Source organism: Triticum aestivum, chromosome 5B (genome assembly GCF_018294505.1).
Source record: "Triticum aestivum cultivar Chinese Spring chromosome 5B, IWGSC CS RefSeq v2.1, whole genome shotgun sequence".
Classification (NCBI taxonomy): domain Eukaryota; kingdom Viridiplantae; phylum Streptophyta; class Magnoliopsida; order Poales; family Poaceae; genus Triticum; species Triticum aestivum.
Genome location: NC_057807.1, coordinates 612165813 through 612180671, shown reverse-complemented (window position 1 = coordinate 612180671; position 14859 = coordinate 612165813). Strand labels below are relative to the sequence as shown.

The window sequence follows — 14859 nt, the reverse complement described above, 5'->3', positions numbered from 1 at the left end:
ACTCTCACATACCATAGCATTTTCGAGGCCATGCACGATGAGGTGACGCAGTAATGCACCAAAATAACCATCTTCATTGTTAAATGGACTAAATTTCACCTTTTCATCGTTGTCATCCGGAGTACTATAATCTTTCCCAAAATATTCCTATGGACATACTTTTCCTCCCTTTCCAGTAAACGAAGAAGATAAAGTTATCTTTGAGAGCAAATAGTAGATGCCACCTATGATAAATATCACTGTTTATCTTTCTCAAAAGCTTATGTCTCTCAATAGTCGATGATGTTTTATATAATTTATAAAAATCCTCATGGAGCAATATCTGTTTTGCAAATTCAATGAAAAAGGGTGATGCATAATGATTCAAAAGTTTGTTTCTCTCCGATACTTTAGATTCATAGTTCATTTACTTGGACAATAAAATCATCAGCATAAGTGGGCTTTCTTTCATGTGCATTGTATCTTTTCATCACAAGTTGATTAATTTATCAAAATCTTTTACTCTGTTTGTTCGACTATTAGGCATCAAACTTGGGCACTACGTTAATTGTGACAGAACATGGCTTTCTTCTGAGATGAGTATTTATTCTTATCAAGTTTCTATCCGTGTTGTGCATATATTTGAACAATTCAACGTAACCATCCAAAACAGTCGCATATACTGCTTCCTTATACATAGACAATTTAAATAAAGTTGTGACACGAGGAAAAATAAAATGAATAGTTTTATACCAAACTTTTATACTTATTTATTTTTCTTCATATCATACAATATTAAGGAGTAGAAGTGTGATTATTTATTACCAGTTATAATATATTACTAATTGTTTATACTAAATTTAAAGTAAGTGATGTAACATAAGTTATTTGAATTATTTTTGTGACAATCATATAGTGTTGATGTGCATATTTATATCTATGTGGGTATGTTCATGTATAGTCAAGATTCACCAAATATCATGTTAGAGGTTTCTATAGAATAATGTCTGACTACTTTTGTAGTAGTGATTTCTAGTGTATTATTAGGTGTACAAACTTATAAAACCTTAGGGCATCTCTAACACTGACCTCAAATCGCCCGCATCCGTCTGGACCCATTTTCCATCCAACGCGGCACCTGTCGGACCTAACCGCAAACCGGAAGAAAACTAGGGAGAGGAGGTGGGGCTTTGAAGGAGTCTGGACCGCTACCACGTAGGACTCCGACACACCCAGCACTCAAATGCCCCTATCGATTCACTTTCTTCACTCTACCCTTGCTCACCCTTGCTACCCTCCTCATTAAAGGCCACCGTTGCACCTCTCTGGTCGCTGCTCAGGCATCGTAGGATGTCCACGCTCCACCAACACGCCTGCCATCCTTGGACTACGTTGTTGTCAACCTAGGATCCCTCTGTGGCCTGGTACCCTCCGCCCCCTGCCGATGACGTCCATGGCAGACACCGCGTCAGGCAGGTGTTTGGTCAAATATCATTGAGCTTTATTTTGAACTTGTTGTTTTCTAGAGTAAGCACGATGGTGTGGTACTCGGTGAGGGACGATGAGTTGTTGTGCGATGCATGGTTGGCTGTATCTGTGGACTTTGTAGGCAGGAACTCAAGGGGTCGGCTTGGTCTTTTGGCGACGCGTGCATGGTTCGTTTCAGGCGTGAAAGCACTTCATGCCCTATGGCATGCACATGATCCATGGACGCAATATGAGGCCGATATCACATCAATGGTACACCATCTGAAACTCTATTATGAAGTTTTGAAGTGTGGTTGAACGAGTGAGGACAATGTGGCCATTGGGCGCGTCAATCATGGATCGTAAGTTTTGCTTCTTGTTACTCTACATGTTGGTTAATTTATTCATTCACTCAATGATGCTCTACATGTTGTATATAATGCATGATCTGTCATGATATACTATAGAACTGAAGGCATGCCATTCACGCACATACATTGTTGGATGAAGCTTAAGGAGCAACATGTGTGAGACAACATGTGGTCGGCTCTGATTCTATTATCGTGGAATTTGGAATCGGTGAAATCGAAATACTTGTTGAATATTTGGTTCTCTCGTTGAATTTGAACCATTGTTTTAATAGAGATATTTGCTTGTTATTTATGGATAAATTATGCTATTTTTCATAATTACTTTGAGATTGCAGAGTTAGTTTAGTTAAGCAAATGAAATATCGTCCGTTTTATCTAAATTATGCCTGAACTTTGCTGAATTCCGTTGTGTTTGAGGAAATTCCTCCAGTTTCTTCAAATTTGTTTTGAAACAGATGCGAGCACGGTTGAGTGGCCGTTCCGCGGACTGGTCCCCACCGATCCGCAAAGAGATAACGTGTCTCATCTGGATATCAGCATTAGAAATGTCCTTATAGAGTATAAATTGTACTTTTTGCAAATGTGTGGCGAGTTAGGTTCAGTAATAACTTCAATATATGCGAGTTAGGTTTTTTTTTTCTTTTCTTTTTCTATTTTTCAACTTTAAATAATTTGCGCATCAAAAAAGTTCTAAAAATTAAAAAAATGTGAATTTTGAAATAAAATGTTTAATAATCATAAAATGTTTCTGGATTCAAAAAATGTTCATGATTTTGTAAAAAATGTTTGAAATTTTGAAAGCAGATGTTCTGGAAATCAAAAAATGTTCATGATTTTTCTTAAAGTTCATGTATTAAAAAAATATTAATGAGATTGAACACTATTTCGTAATTCAAAAAATGTCCATGAACGAAAAATATCCTAACAATTCAAGAATTGTTCGTAACTTACAAAATATTTTATTCATTCATAAAATGTTTGTTGATTCAAAAAATGATCACACATTTCAAAGAATGTTCGCTAAATTAAAATGATGTTCTTCAATTTTAAAAATCATTCCACTAATTTCCCAAAAAATGTTCGTCGATTCTAGAAATGTTCACCGGTTCAAGAAAATTGTTTAGAAAAATGTTCACTATTTGAAAAAAAAATTGCAAAGAGTATAAAATGTTTATGAATTCAAAAAATGTTCTTGATTTAAGATAATGTTCGAAAATTTGTAAAAGTGTTCACGAATTTGAAAAATCTTCACGAGTTTAATAAAATGTTCATGGTTTCAAAAATTGTTCATGATTTACGAAATTGAGAGTGATAGTGTATTTCGGTGATGCAGCAAAATGTGGCCATGGCCATTGGAGATTATGATTTTTTTTCGTTGCAACTAGTATGGACCCTTTTCTTTGCTAATCTTTACCTACTAATAAAGCGGCTATCGCTTCTGGTCGTCCGTCATTAAAATTACCCTCCAAGTTGGTTAAAATTACCCACCAATGCCACCCGTAAGTGAAAAAACGATTCGATTTTTCAGACAAAAATCAACGCCTCTTTCGTTGTCTTATAGGTGTGCAACGAGTAGATGGCACAGGACGACTAGCAGTAGAGTGGTTGGCCGATTGCTCTACCAGGGTTCGATCCCCAACTTCCACCATTATTCGATTTCTTTTCTCACGCATGTCCATGGGCCGGCCCATGTGCGGGGCTTCACTCCCCTGTTTTTTCTCATTTTACTTTTTTGTCTTTTCTTTTCTAATTCTGTTTTCTTTCTTCTTTAAATTAATTCCAGATTTTAATATTCTAAAAGTTTTGAGTTTTCAAAAAAAATAAGTTTGATAAAGACATAAAATATATGTGAATTCAAAAATGTTTAGAAAATCATACAAAGTTTGCAGATTCCAAAAATGTTGGTGGTTTTGCAAAACTGTTGCAAAATTATGAAAAAAAATCACGATTTGTAAAAAATGGTCGGAAAGTAAAATCATGTTCATGATTTTGACAAAGTGATCATGTATTCAAAACATACTCTTTTCTCTTTTCTTTTCTCATTCTGTTTTCTTCCTTCTTTAAATTAATTCCGTATTTTAATATTCTAAAAAATTTCAGTTTTAAAAAAAAATAAGTTTGATAAAAACATAAAATATATGTGATTTCAAAAATGTTTAGAAAATCATAAAAAGTTTGCAGATTCCAAAAATGTTGGTGGTTTTGCAAACCTGTTGCAAAATTATAAAAAAAAATCACAATTTGTAAAAAATGGTCGGGAAATAAAATCATGTTCATGATTTTGACAAAATGATCATGTATTCCAAACATATTCTTTTCTTTTTTCTTTTCTCATTCTGTTTTCTTCCTTCTTTAAATTAATTCCGGATTTTAATATTCTAAAAGTTTTGAGTTTTCAAAAAAAATAAGTTTGATAAAAACCATAAAATATTTGTGAATTCAAAAATGTTTAGAAAATCATACAAAATTTGCAGATTCAAAAAATGTTGGTGGTTTTGCAAAATGTTGCAAAATTATAAAAAAAATCACAATTTGTAAAAAATGGTTGGGAAATAAAATCATGTTCATGATTTTGACAAAATGATCATGTATTCAAAACATATTCGGGAATCTGAAAAAAATGTCCATAAAGTTTTAGAAAATGTTCACAATAATAATAATAAATATATATTTTTTAGTTTTGTTCCCCAATTTAAAAAAAAGTTCATAGATTCAAAAAATGTTTGTTGAGTCAAAAAATGTTAATGAATATGAAACCGGTTCGTACATTCAAAAAAATTGTAAACAAGACTAATGTTCATGATTTTTTTGAGAAAAACAAAATTTTCAAACAAAAAAATGTTTGTCGATTTGAAAAATTGTTCACTGATTCAAAAGTATTTTATGTCTAGGATTTGATTAGTTTTTTGAAAGTCTTTATATGTCTTGGCGTTGGGAGTAGTTGGTGGTCAATGAGATTTGTTTTTAAAGTTTTAAACGTTTCCTTGTGCAACATAGTGACAAGTGTGGCATGCACTGGCAAACTCATAGACTTGGGATTTACCACGTCGAGTGCATTGTGATCACGTGAACATCACGACCATCATCACCTAGGGTGAGAAAAAGAATGGCAACATGGTGAACCACTATGTTAAAATAGAGTACGCTCATATATTGGGATATTGAGTCATACTTATTTGGTTAGCCATAATTTTTTTATCTCCCATTGCAACACACGGGCATATGCGGCGACATGGGTGGATTGCCACGTATACATAAAGAACGTGGGCTGGTGTGAAGAGGTTCTTGAGCCATAAATATTGGATTAGACGCATGTGAAGTGTTTTTTCTTCCGGTGCAACGCACGGGCATTTTTCCTAGTTATACTTATATATAGTACAATTTGTTTATTTATTAGTATGCTCATCATCATCCAGACATTTGGTAGCTTTAGTCCAGAGTCGTGCCAAACAGAGGCAGCCTTCGTATGTGGACAGGAGGCCAGACAGGGCCGGTCCTGAGATTTTAGGGGCCCAGGGCGAAAACGAAACCGGGGGCCCTTTACGCATCGTTGCATGTTTTGATATTTTTAAATACGGGTTACTCTTAAATTTTTAACGACGAAGTGCAAAACCAGCATGTCGACATAGTTTTGTGATTTAACTAAATATGATTATATTAATTTTATCTTACTTTAAATTTGCCAAGGAAGTTACACACGGTGTATATTTCATATATAGTTGGCCACGCACAAAAAATAATATTTGAACGGCTCCTTATCGCGCAGCTAGAATTACTTTATAATTTACAACGCTAAAAATAATTTAGCCACCTAAATATATTAAATAGACCATGCATTCTCTAATTAATTTGTCTCAGCTATTAGTATCATTAATCCATGGATCCTAGTAGTCATTCTCTCCATTGCCTTTCATCGAACACAGCCAGATTCATTAATCAGAAGGCCGGACAATTACAACCTACTCTTCTCCGCTAATTTCACCAGCTACTCCTATCTAACAGAACCTAGATAGCTCTTGGATAATGAATCAAGAAGATGCTTACCTATTATGTTGTCCAAAACTGGGGTATTGTTACTCCTGTCCGACGAACAAGAAATCACCCGAGACGCCGTTGAAGGAGGAAGCATCGGTGAGGCCTCCGCGGGAGGACGCTGTGGCGGCAGGAGTCGTGCGTGATGTGTGCTTGAGGGATTGATGTGCGGCTAGGTCGATCGCTGATATTGTGTGTGGGCCTACACGTGGGAAGCGGAAATTCCACTAATTGAGGGTATCGTTGATTTACTTGCCCACTACTGCACCTTCACGTACAAGGCATGTTGCACCTAATTAGTGCTGGGTCATTTTTTTCACGGGCCTAATACACATAGCACACATACGTGGGGGCCCCTACCTTTCAGGGGCCCGGGGCGGCCGCCCCCCTGCCCCCCATCAGGGTCGGGCCTGAGGCCAGATCATCACCACCTTCAGCACAGGTACGTATCGGCTTCGGACTACGAAAACAAGACCAAACCATACTGCACACGATAAGCGAATCAACCTGTGGTTGAGTTGGTTAGGTGGACAGTGGTATCCTTAACCCACCAGGGTTCAAATACTGGTGCTCGCATTATTCCTGGATTTATTTCAGGATTTCCGGCAATGCGCTGTCAGTGGGGGGAGACGTTCCCGTCGACAACGAGGCGCCTACGGTGACTTCGTAAATCTCAAGATGATATGCCGGCTTAGTCTCTCGAAGGTGCTCATAGGGGTAGGGTGTGCGTGTGTGCGTTCATATGGGTGAGTGTATGCGCGTGTATATGAGCGCTTGTGTCTGTACTGATGCTAAAAAAATACTGCACACGATACGAACACGACTCTCCATATGTACCCGGCCCGCAAATAAACGGCGGCAACCGATCGGATGTTGGACTCCCGAACCATGATCCCGTGCAGGCGCCGCGCAAAGCGGCCGCAGCGCCCTGGCGATCTCCCACGAACCTGCGAGGCAAGAGACTGGGCAGGCCTCGGGGACGGGCCAGCCGGTCTGATCGCCGAGCTCGCCCTCGCCAGCGACGTGGCCGACTACATCCGCTTCCGCGCCGTGTGCCAACCGTGGCGGCGGTGCTCGCCGGACCCGCGCGCCAGCGGCTTGGACGGCCGTTTCCTGCCCCGTCAGTGGATCATGCTAGACAAGGCACCTGCCGCTGCCGGCCCCCGTCGCCATCGCTTTCTCAACTTGTCCACCGGCGAGTGCATCCGAATGGACCTCCCGCAGCTGGCCGAGCATACGCTGCTCACGCTCACCCCCGAGGGCCTCCTGCTGCTGCTCGCCGAGCCAACCCTGGTCGTTCGCCTGCTTAACCCGTTCACGCACCAGCTTACCGATCTCCCGCCGATGATGGCGCTCCTGAGCCCCGTGCAGCATGAGGCTTGGCTCCGCGACTTTGAGATTGGGATAAGAAAGAATTGATTTATTAGGGTGTCTGGCTTGGGGCTTGTCGCCGACGCCTCCACGGTGTCGGTGGCGGTCAGCTTCTACAGTCCCTTGGTGCTCGCCGTTGCTACGCCCGGCGACGAGAGTTGGACCGTGATGGACAAAAATTACATATGTGCGACTTTGCCTTTTGCAGGCCGCGTCTGCTGTGTCCCCTGCGGGGAGGTCATGGTGCTGAAGATGGGCTCAGAAGGCCAGCAGCCGCCACGACTCGAGACGGTCGATGACTGGAGCGAGCTGTTCCGCTTCTACCCAATGGCACATAGCCTTCACCTAGTGGACAATGGCGGGGAGCTGATGCTGGTGCACCGGGCGCTACGACTCACGGACGACAAGTATCACAGGGAGTACGATGTTTATAGAGTGGATCTGGAAGATGGGGTCCTAGTCCCGACCAAGAGCTTCAACGGGCGCGCCGTGTTCATGGGCATGCGCCGTGCGATCTCCGTATCAGCTGAGGCCGCTTTTCCCTCTCTCACTGCTGATACTAATATACTATCTACCTGGGGCGCGATTGGGATGGCCGGGCTCAGGGCATCTCCAGCCGTTGCCTCCCAGGGACGTCTAAAAGCGCCGTCTGGGGGCGAGCCGGCGACACACTCGGCGCTGGGGGCGGTTTTGCGCCCAGTCGTCGCCCCCAGCCCGCCCCCAGGCGCCGAAATTGACCCACTTTGTAGCCCATTTTCGGCAAATAAACGGCCCATATGGGCGAGAATAGGCTCATATTCGGCGTGATTTCGGCGTTCAATTATCAACACACACATATTTCATTACGGAAAAATCAAATACTTCAACAAAATACTACAACAACAAATAGTTCAATACAAATTATATAGTTCAACAAATAAAAACTCGTATTTCATCACGCGGCGTCCCCCTTGAGCCTCCATAGGTGCTCAATCAGATCTTTCTGCAGTTGATGATGCACCTGTGGGTCTCGGATCTCCTGACGCATACTGAGATAGGCAGTCCAAGTTGCCGGTAGCTGGTGATCAACTTCGGCTAGAGGACCCTGCCTGTAGTATGGTTCAGTGTCAAACACTGGGTCTTGTTGCTCGCTCTCGATGATCATGTTGTGCAAGATGACACAGCAAGTCATGATCTCCCATATTTGATCTTTCGACCAGGTCTGAGCGGGGTACCGAACAACAGCGAATCGAGATTGGAGCACACCAAATGCCCGCTCGACATCCTTCCTGCAAGCCTCCTGAACCTTCGCAAACCAGGCGTTCTTGCCTCCTGCCACAGGGTTTGAGATCGTCTTCACAAATGTCGACCATCTCGGATAGATGCCATCAGCTAGATAGTACCCCTTGTTGTATTGGTGCCCATTGATCTCGAAGTTCACCGGAGGAGAATGGCCCTCAACGAGCTTGGCAAAAACAGGAGAGCACTGCAGCACATTGATGTCATTGTGAGTTCCTGGCAATACCAAAGAAGGAGTGCCAAATCCAGAGGTCCTGTGTGGCTACCGCCTCAAGCACCACACTGCAACCGCCTTTGGCGCCTTTGTACATCCCCTGCCAACCAAATGGGCAGTTCTTCCATTTCCAATGCATGCAGTCGATGCTTCCAAGCATCCTAGGAAATCCTCTTGCTGCATTCTGGGCTAGGATCCGAGCAGTGTCTTCCGCATTGGGTGTTCTCAAGTATTGTGGCCCAAACACTGCCATCACTGCCCGACAGAACTTGTAAAAACACTCTACGCTGGTGGACTCGGCCATGCGCCCATAGTCGTCGAGTGAATCACTGGGAGCTCCATATGCAAGCATCCTCATCGCTGTCGTGCACTTCTGGATGGAGGTGAATCCAAGAGCGCCAGTGCAATCCATCTTGCACTTGAAGTAGTTGTCGAACTCCCAGATGGAATTCACAATCCTGAGGAAGAGCTTTCGGCTCATCCGATAACGGCGCCGAAATGTTCTCTCGCCATGAAGTGGAGCATCGGCGAAGTAGTCGGAGTAGAGCATGCAGTAGTCGTGCAGACGATGCCGGTTCTTTGCTTTCACCCGCCCCGGCGCCGAGCCACCTCGACGCGGCTTTTCATTGCTCGCCAGCAGCTGGGCGAGGGCGGCGAGCATCATCAGATGCTCTTCTTCCTGGACGTCGGCCGCGGCTTCCTCCTCCAGCAGCGTGGCGAGCTCTTCCTCCTCATCCGAGTCCATCACCGGCACAGTCAAAACGCCGAACACCTTGCGCCCGGTGGGCGTGTACCCGCCGTTAAACCGCGCCTCCGCGGCCGGAAACGGCGGCCGGAAACGCCCACCTGCTGCGGGAGGGGCTGCCGCGGCGAAGCGCTACTATTTTCCGGCGGGGAATGGCTATCTAGCGGAGTAGGCCGGCGGCCGTCGCCGGGATATAGCTAGTGGTGGCCGAGGGCGCGGGGGTGCGAGGCGAGTCGGGGGGAAGAAAACCTTGACTTTTCCCCTGTCGGTGTGGGCCAGGCGTGCTTTTCCCTAGCGCCGGAGCCCCTAACGGCTCCCCAGCGCGCCGGGTTCGGCCTGTGACCGCCGGGCGGAAAAAAGGTCCAAACCGGCGATTTTCGGCGTCCTGGGGGCGCGACTGGGCCGTTTTTTCGGCGCCGGCGCCGAAAAAGTGGCCTGGGGGGACCTGTTGGGGGCGCGGCTGGAGATGCCCTCACGAGTACAATATTGTGGATGGAAGTAAATGCAATCCGACCCTTGACAGGTCGGTATGCACGAGTAGCATCGTGGACTGTTTGCGTTGCTGCATCCAGGGCGTCGGCGAAGAACTTGTCTGAGCTCATGCATGGCTACTGTTGGGTGGTGTCTGTTGTGTTGGTTTTTTTTTTTGACGTACGTCTGTTATTGTCTTATATACTCCATCACTTACTTTGTATCAAAACCGCGTTATAAGCACATGTACCTCAAATATTGTATAGTCTTGGCTCGATCGACAACCACTTGGTCATGAACATTTCTCTCTAGCTAGATTAGTCGTTGTACGTACGAAACGCGTGCAGATGACTCGTGCATGCAGGCCTTTCGAACAGGAACCAATAGCAAATTGAACTGCAGGTTTGCGACATGCAGTATAACATGTTTTGCTCCCACGTTTCGTCAAAATCGTACATGTAAGCCGGGGAACTCAAACAAGCGACGACTTGCACTTGGCTGATCGTCAGTTCTTTTTTTTTCCACATAGCTCTACTACATCCAGGATGCATGTCTCTATAATTAGTCGTTGGATATGCTCCATCCAACGGGCGAAAGATAGCAAATCCAAGCATTATCCTTCATTAGATAGAAGTTTTCAGCTCAAAGAATTATGCCATACCACATATTAATTAGCCCAAACAATAAATGTCATACATGCGGCACGAAGACGCGGCCCTAACGTTTTTTTACAACTAAAGTTGCCATCCAAAAACAAAAAACAAACCCCCAAAAAAAATGAAAACTTGTCATCCAAAAAAAAGTTGTCATGTTTGACAACTAAAGTTGTCATCCCCGCGTCACTAAACTTGCCATAAAAAATGTTTGGATTTGACATGTGTCTGTGCCACATGTATGACACTTATCAGGGTCCTTAATTAAACCCTCAGCATATAATCTTATTAGTGTTGTGTTTCCCCATCACTGGGGTAGTTGCTTACTTTTTAATCAAATTTATCAAGAAAATAACGATATTGAGCCACTAGAATAGTTGTTTTTTTAGGGGCACTGGAGTAGTTGTTTACAAATATCTATCATCATCGAAATTATTTGAAAAAGGTTCATGAAGATTGCATGATTATTGGTATATGTTAACAACATATATGCTTGAAAGAACACTTTGAGACACAAAGTTTAGGCATGTCAAAAAAGATGCAAAGGAATTTCTTGAAATCATACCTGATGGAACTCTCTTTTTTTGATAAAAGAGAGATTGCCTCTCCGATTTTCATTACTAGAAATCACCAAGTCTTACAAGAACCAAAATAAGGAAACCACTTCTAAACCTACGTGATGGAACTAATCATCAATTCTAAAAAAATACCTTCAGAATTCATGACGGAGCACAGGCATGTCTCTCACATCAGGAAATGTCCATGCACCACAATCAATGCGCTCCATTGTATCCAGCAACCCACAACCGTCTAACTTTATTCTCGGATCCAGAACGACACCATCTTCTCCATCAACTGGCACTAGAAGTTGACGCACACTTCGCTGCGCCGATTTTCACTATTGCGTCAGCTGTGAACTTTTCTTAGATGTCGTATTGCTGATGTTTGTTGGACGAAGTGTGTTACGCCCTTTATTTTGTAGGCTATTAGTGTGGCTAGCTTGTTCCTTGTCTTTATATTGGACGGGGATTTACTTGTAAGTGCAGGAGTGGTGGACAGTTGTGGATGTTGTGTTCCTACAAGTATGATATTTAATTTGCCATTATTTGGCGATACGAGTGTGAGCCGTGATGCGGCTCTATATGTGACACATGGCACATGATAGTCTACACGCATGCCAAATAACTTGATCCAAGTAACTGAAACAGCGAACACAATCTTACAACTGGGACCCACATGTCCTATGTACCCATGATGCACCAAAGATTTATATTCCACAACCTTGAGCGTTACACTTTTCACTTCCCAAATCAACCTAGCATTTAAGCAACTCCTTTCAGCATGGCTCAATACATACATCATACTTTGGTGCTACTACCTAATAATTAGTATTCTAATATACAAAGATGAAACAAATAATCTTGTAGTATATGTTATTCTCCATACCAGTCCTTCAAGTGAAATAGGTGCTCAAGACCTCAGCGGTCTGGCCTTTCCATACAATCCATGAAGGATAGATGCCGGCTAAGATGGGTAAACCAATTGTTGCTTCCTCAATCTAATGAGTGGAACAAGCTGATCATAGACAAGTTGTTCTATAATTTTGAAGCGGGAGAAATATACATGATCAAACTTCCCCAAAATCAATGGTAGACATTCTGGCTTGGAATTATGAGAAGAATGGTACATTCACGGTTAGGAGTGCTTATCAGTTTGGAGTTTCTTTGCAGGGTGGATCTAGCGAAGGATCCTAAAAAAATACCAGTAATGATAGGGAGAGCTTATGGAATCTAGTTTAGAAAGCAAATGTACAACATAAAGTCTGTATCTTCACCTGGAGGTCTGCCACTGATTCTCTCCCTACGAAGGACAACAAGCACAAGAGGACTCTTGGATTGGATGGTATATGCAACTTATGTGGAGTTGATGTTGAAAACGCACATCATGCTACTGTTGTATGTATAAAAGAGAGAGCTCTTCGAGAGGAAATGAGTAAATTATGGAAATTGTCGGAAGACAAGTCAATCATGCCCTTCTCCCCGGATTGGCTTTTGCAGAGCTTGAGTATTTTCCCTGGTGAGATGAAGGAAAATTTTATGCTAGTTTTGTGGAGGGCTTGGCACCTGAGAGATGATGTCGTTCACAACAAAGGCAAGGCTACTATACGAGACTCAGTGATGTTCTTGAGAAATTACTGGGAGTGTTTATCCCTCCCAAATCCGGTTGCAAATGATGTTAAGGGGAAGCAAAAGTTGCATGAAGTTCAGTCTACTAGCCTGCCTTCCCATGTTGATGTGGTTGGCTGGACTAAGCCGCCTGAGAATCACATAAAGATCAATGTCGACGGTTCTTTCATTGCAGCCACAGGATTGCCTGCGGTGGGAACGGTTGGCAGGGATTGTTTTTGTGATATTGTCTTCTCAGCGGGTTTCCATTTTCATGGATGCTTGGATGCAGAGGAAGCTGAAGTCCTGGCCCTATCTTTTGTCCTCAACCAGGCTCATAAACTAAATTTGAACAAAGTGCACATGGAGACCGATTGCTCCGCTGTAGTGGGTGATGTGAATGATAGTAATGTTAGCAGGACCAGCTGGTGGGCTTGCTATGAGAACTCTAAGGATATGATCAAGGAGTTTGGAGCTTATTCTGTTTCCAAAGTTCATAGGGAGAGCAATGTAGCTGTGCATGAGTTGCTACCTATGCTAGAGTGAATGGGGATTTCTTTCTGTTAGCTGATGTGCCACAAGTTTTGAAACATGTAACTGCTCTTGATTGTAACATGGGTTTATTGATATAAATGAAGGTCTACCTTTCCTAAGAAGAAGAAGAAGAAATAGGTGATCGAGCGTTTTCACATCCAGTAACCAGCTGGGCACGCCAGAAAATGCAGATGATCTATGTTAAATTGGTTATTTATCAACATCTACTATACATATCAATTTCCCCCAAAAGAAATATGTGTCTTCTTATCCTACACTAGCACTCTATTTTTGTCATGTCCATTGCATACCTCAGTAATAGGCAACATGCCATGAGAAAAATCCACCTAGCATTTTCCAAGGCTGAAGCCTTTCAGTATGAATCATGCCAAAACACTCAGCGGAGGTTTGTTAAAGCCATGTATATAAAAATTCATCTCAAGACTAAAATCTTGGCATTTCTCCCAAAATGCCACCAATGAGATAAGTGCCTAAAAGGAGGGGAAACCTAGTATAACATATCTTGATCCATGTGAACAACCTAAAAGCAAGCACAATTTACAGGGAAGGGCACCATACCTTCCTAGAACTCCAATTGTTTCTTGATGGCAAGAACCTAAATAAAAACATAACAAACTAAAATCATAAAGTTCTTTTTTTTTTGAGGGTACGCAAATTGCGTACCATAGCTTTATAGAAGGAGAGAAAATAAGCACAAGACATCTACCACTCGCTGCGAACAAACGAGCGTAGCACAACACCACATACGACTATCTCAGGACAGCCACACACGACAACACAACTAGAACACGGAAAAACCTGCCCAGAACCAAAACACCTCGCCGCGTCTTGATCGACACCGAACACCTTTGAATAATAGCAACTCCAGCTTCCTTTGGATTCATTCGCGACGACCATACATAGCGCCGGAGGAGAGCGGTCAGGGCCACGACGAGCACCGGAGTAGCGCCAACAGGAAACTCAGTCTCCTCGCGCGATGCTCCCAACAGAGAAACGACGTCGCAGACGCCGCCATCATGCCACTTCAGAGGACCAAGGCTTTCGCCCGGAGACAATTGCCAACACCAAGCACGAGGGAGACGGCGACACACTCGACGTCGTCTCCAGAGAGGGGAATGACACCCGCGGGTGCCATCGACGCCGGCCGGCCAAAACCGGACAGAATTTTCATTTGTAATGTTGCACATCTCCACTCCGACGAGGTACCGGACAGCACCGTTCCTGAAGCCTCGCACCGCCGTCACCGCAACAAATCCGCCGAAGCCGCGTAGCCGTGGTCCAACACTACCCGCACTGCCGAGAGAGCGCGAACCAGACCTCCACCAACATCGCCGTCGAGAAGCAACCACCTCCTCCAAGCGGAGCAAAAGCCAGATCCGCTCCATCGGCCTTCATCGACACTGAGAGACTGCCGCTAGATTGGATCTGGCCCGCCCCTCCAACCTCACTTCGGCGCCATCTCCACCAGGGCATCGCCGCGATCCCCTCACACGGAGGCGGCCGAACGCCCGCTGCACGCCAGGACACCTTCCTGGCAGGGCCATCTCGGCGCCGCCGC

General features: G+C 43.8%; 1 pseudogene; it reads left to right on the top strand.

Moving 5' to 3' along the window:
- Positions 1-6737: 6737 nt before the first annotated feature.
- LOC123115092 (uncharacterized) lies at positions 6738-13292 on the top strand (annotated as a pseudogene).
- The last annotated feature ends 1567 nt before the right edge of the window (positions 13293-14859 follow it).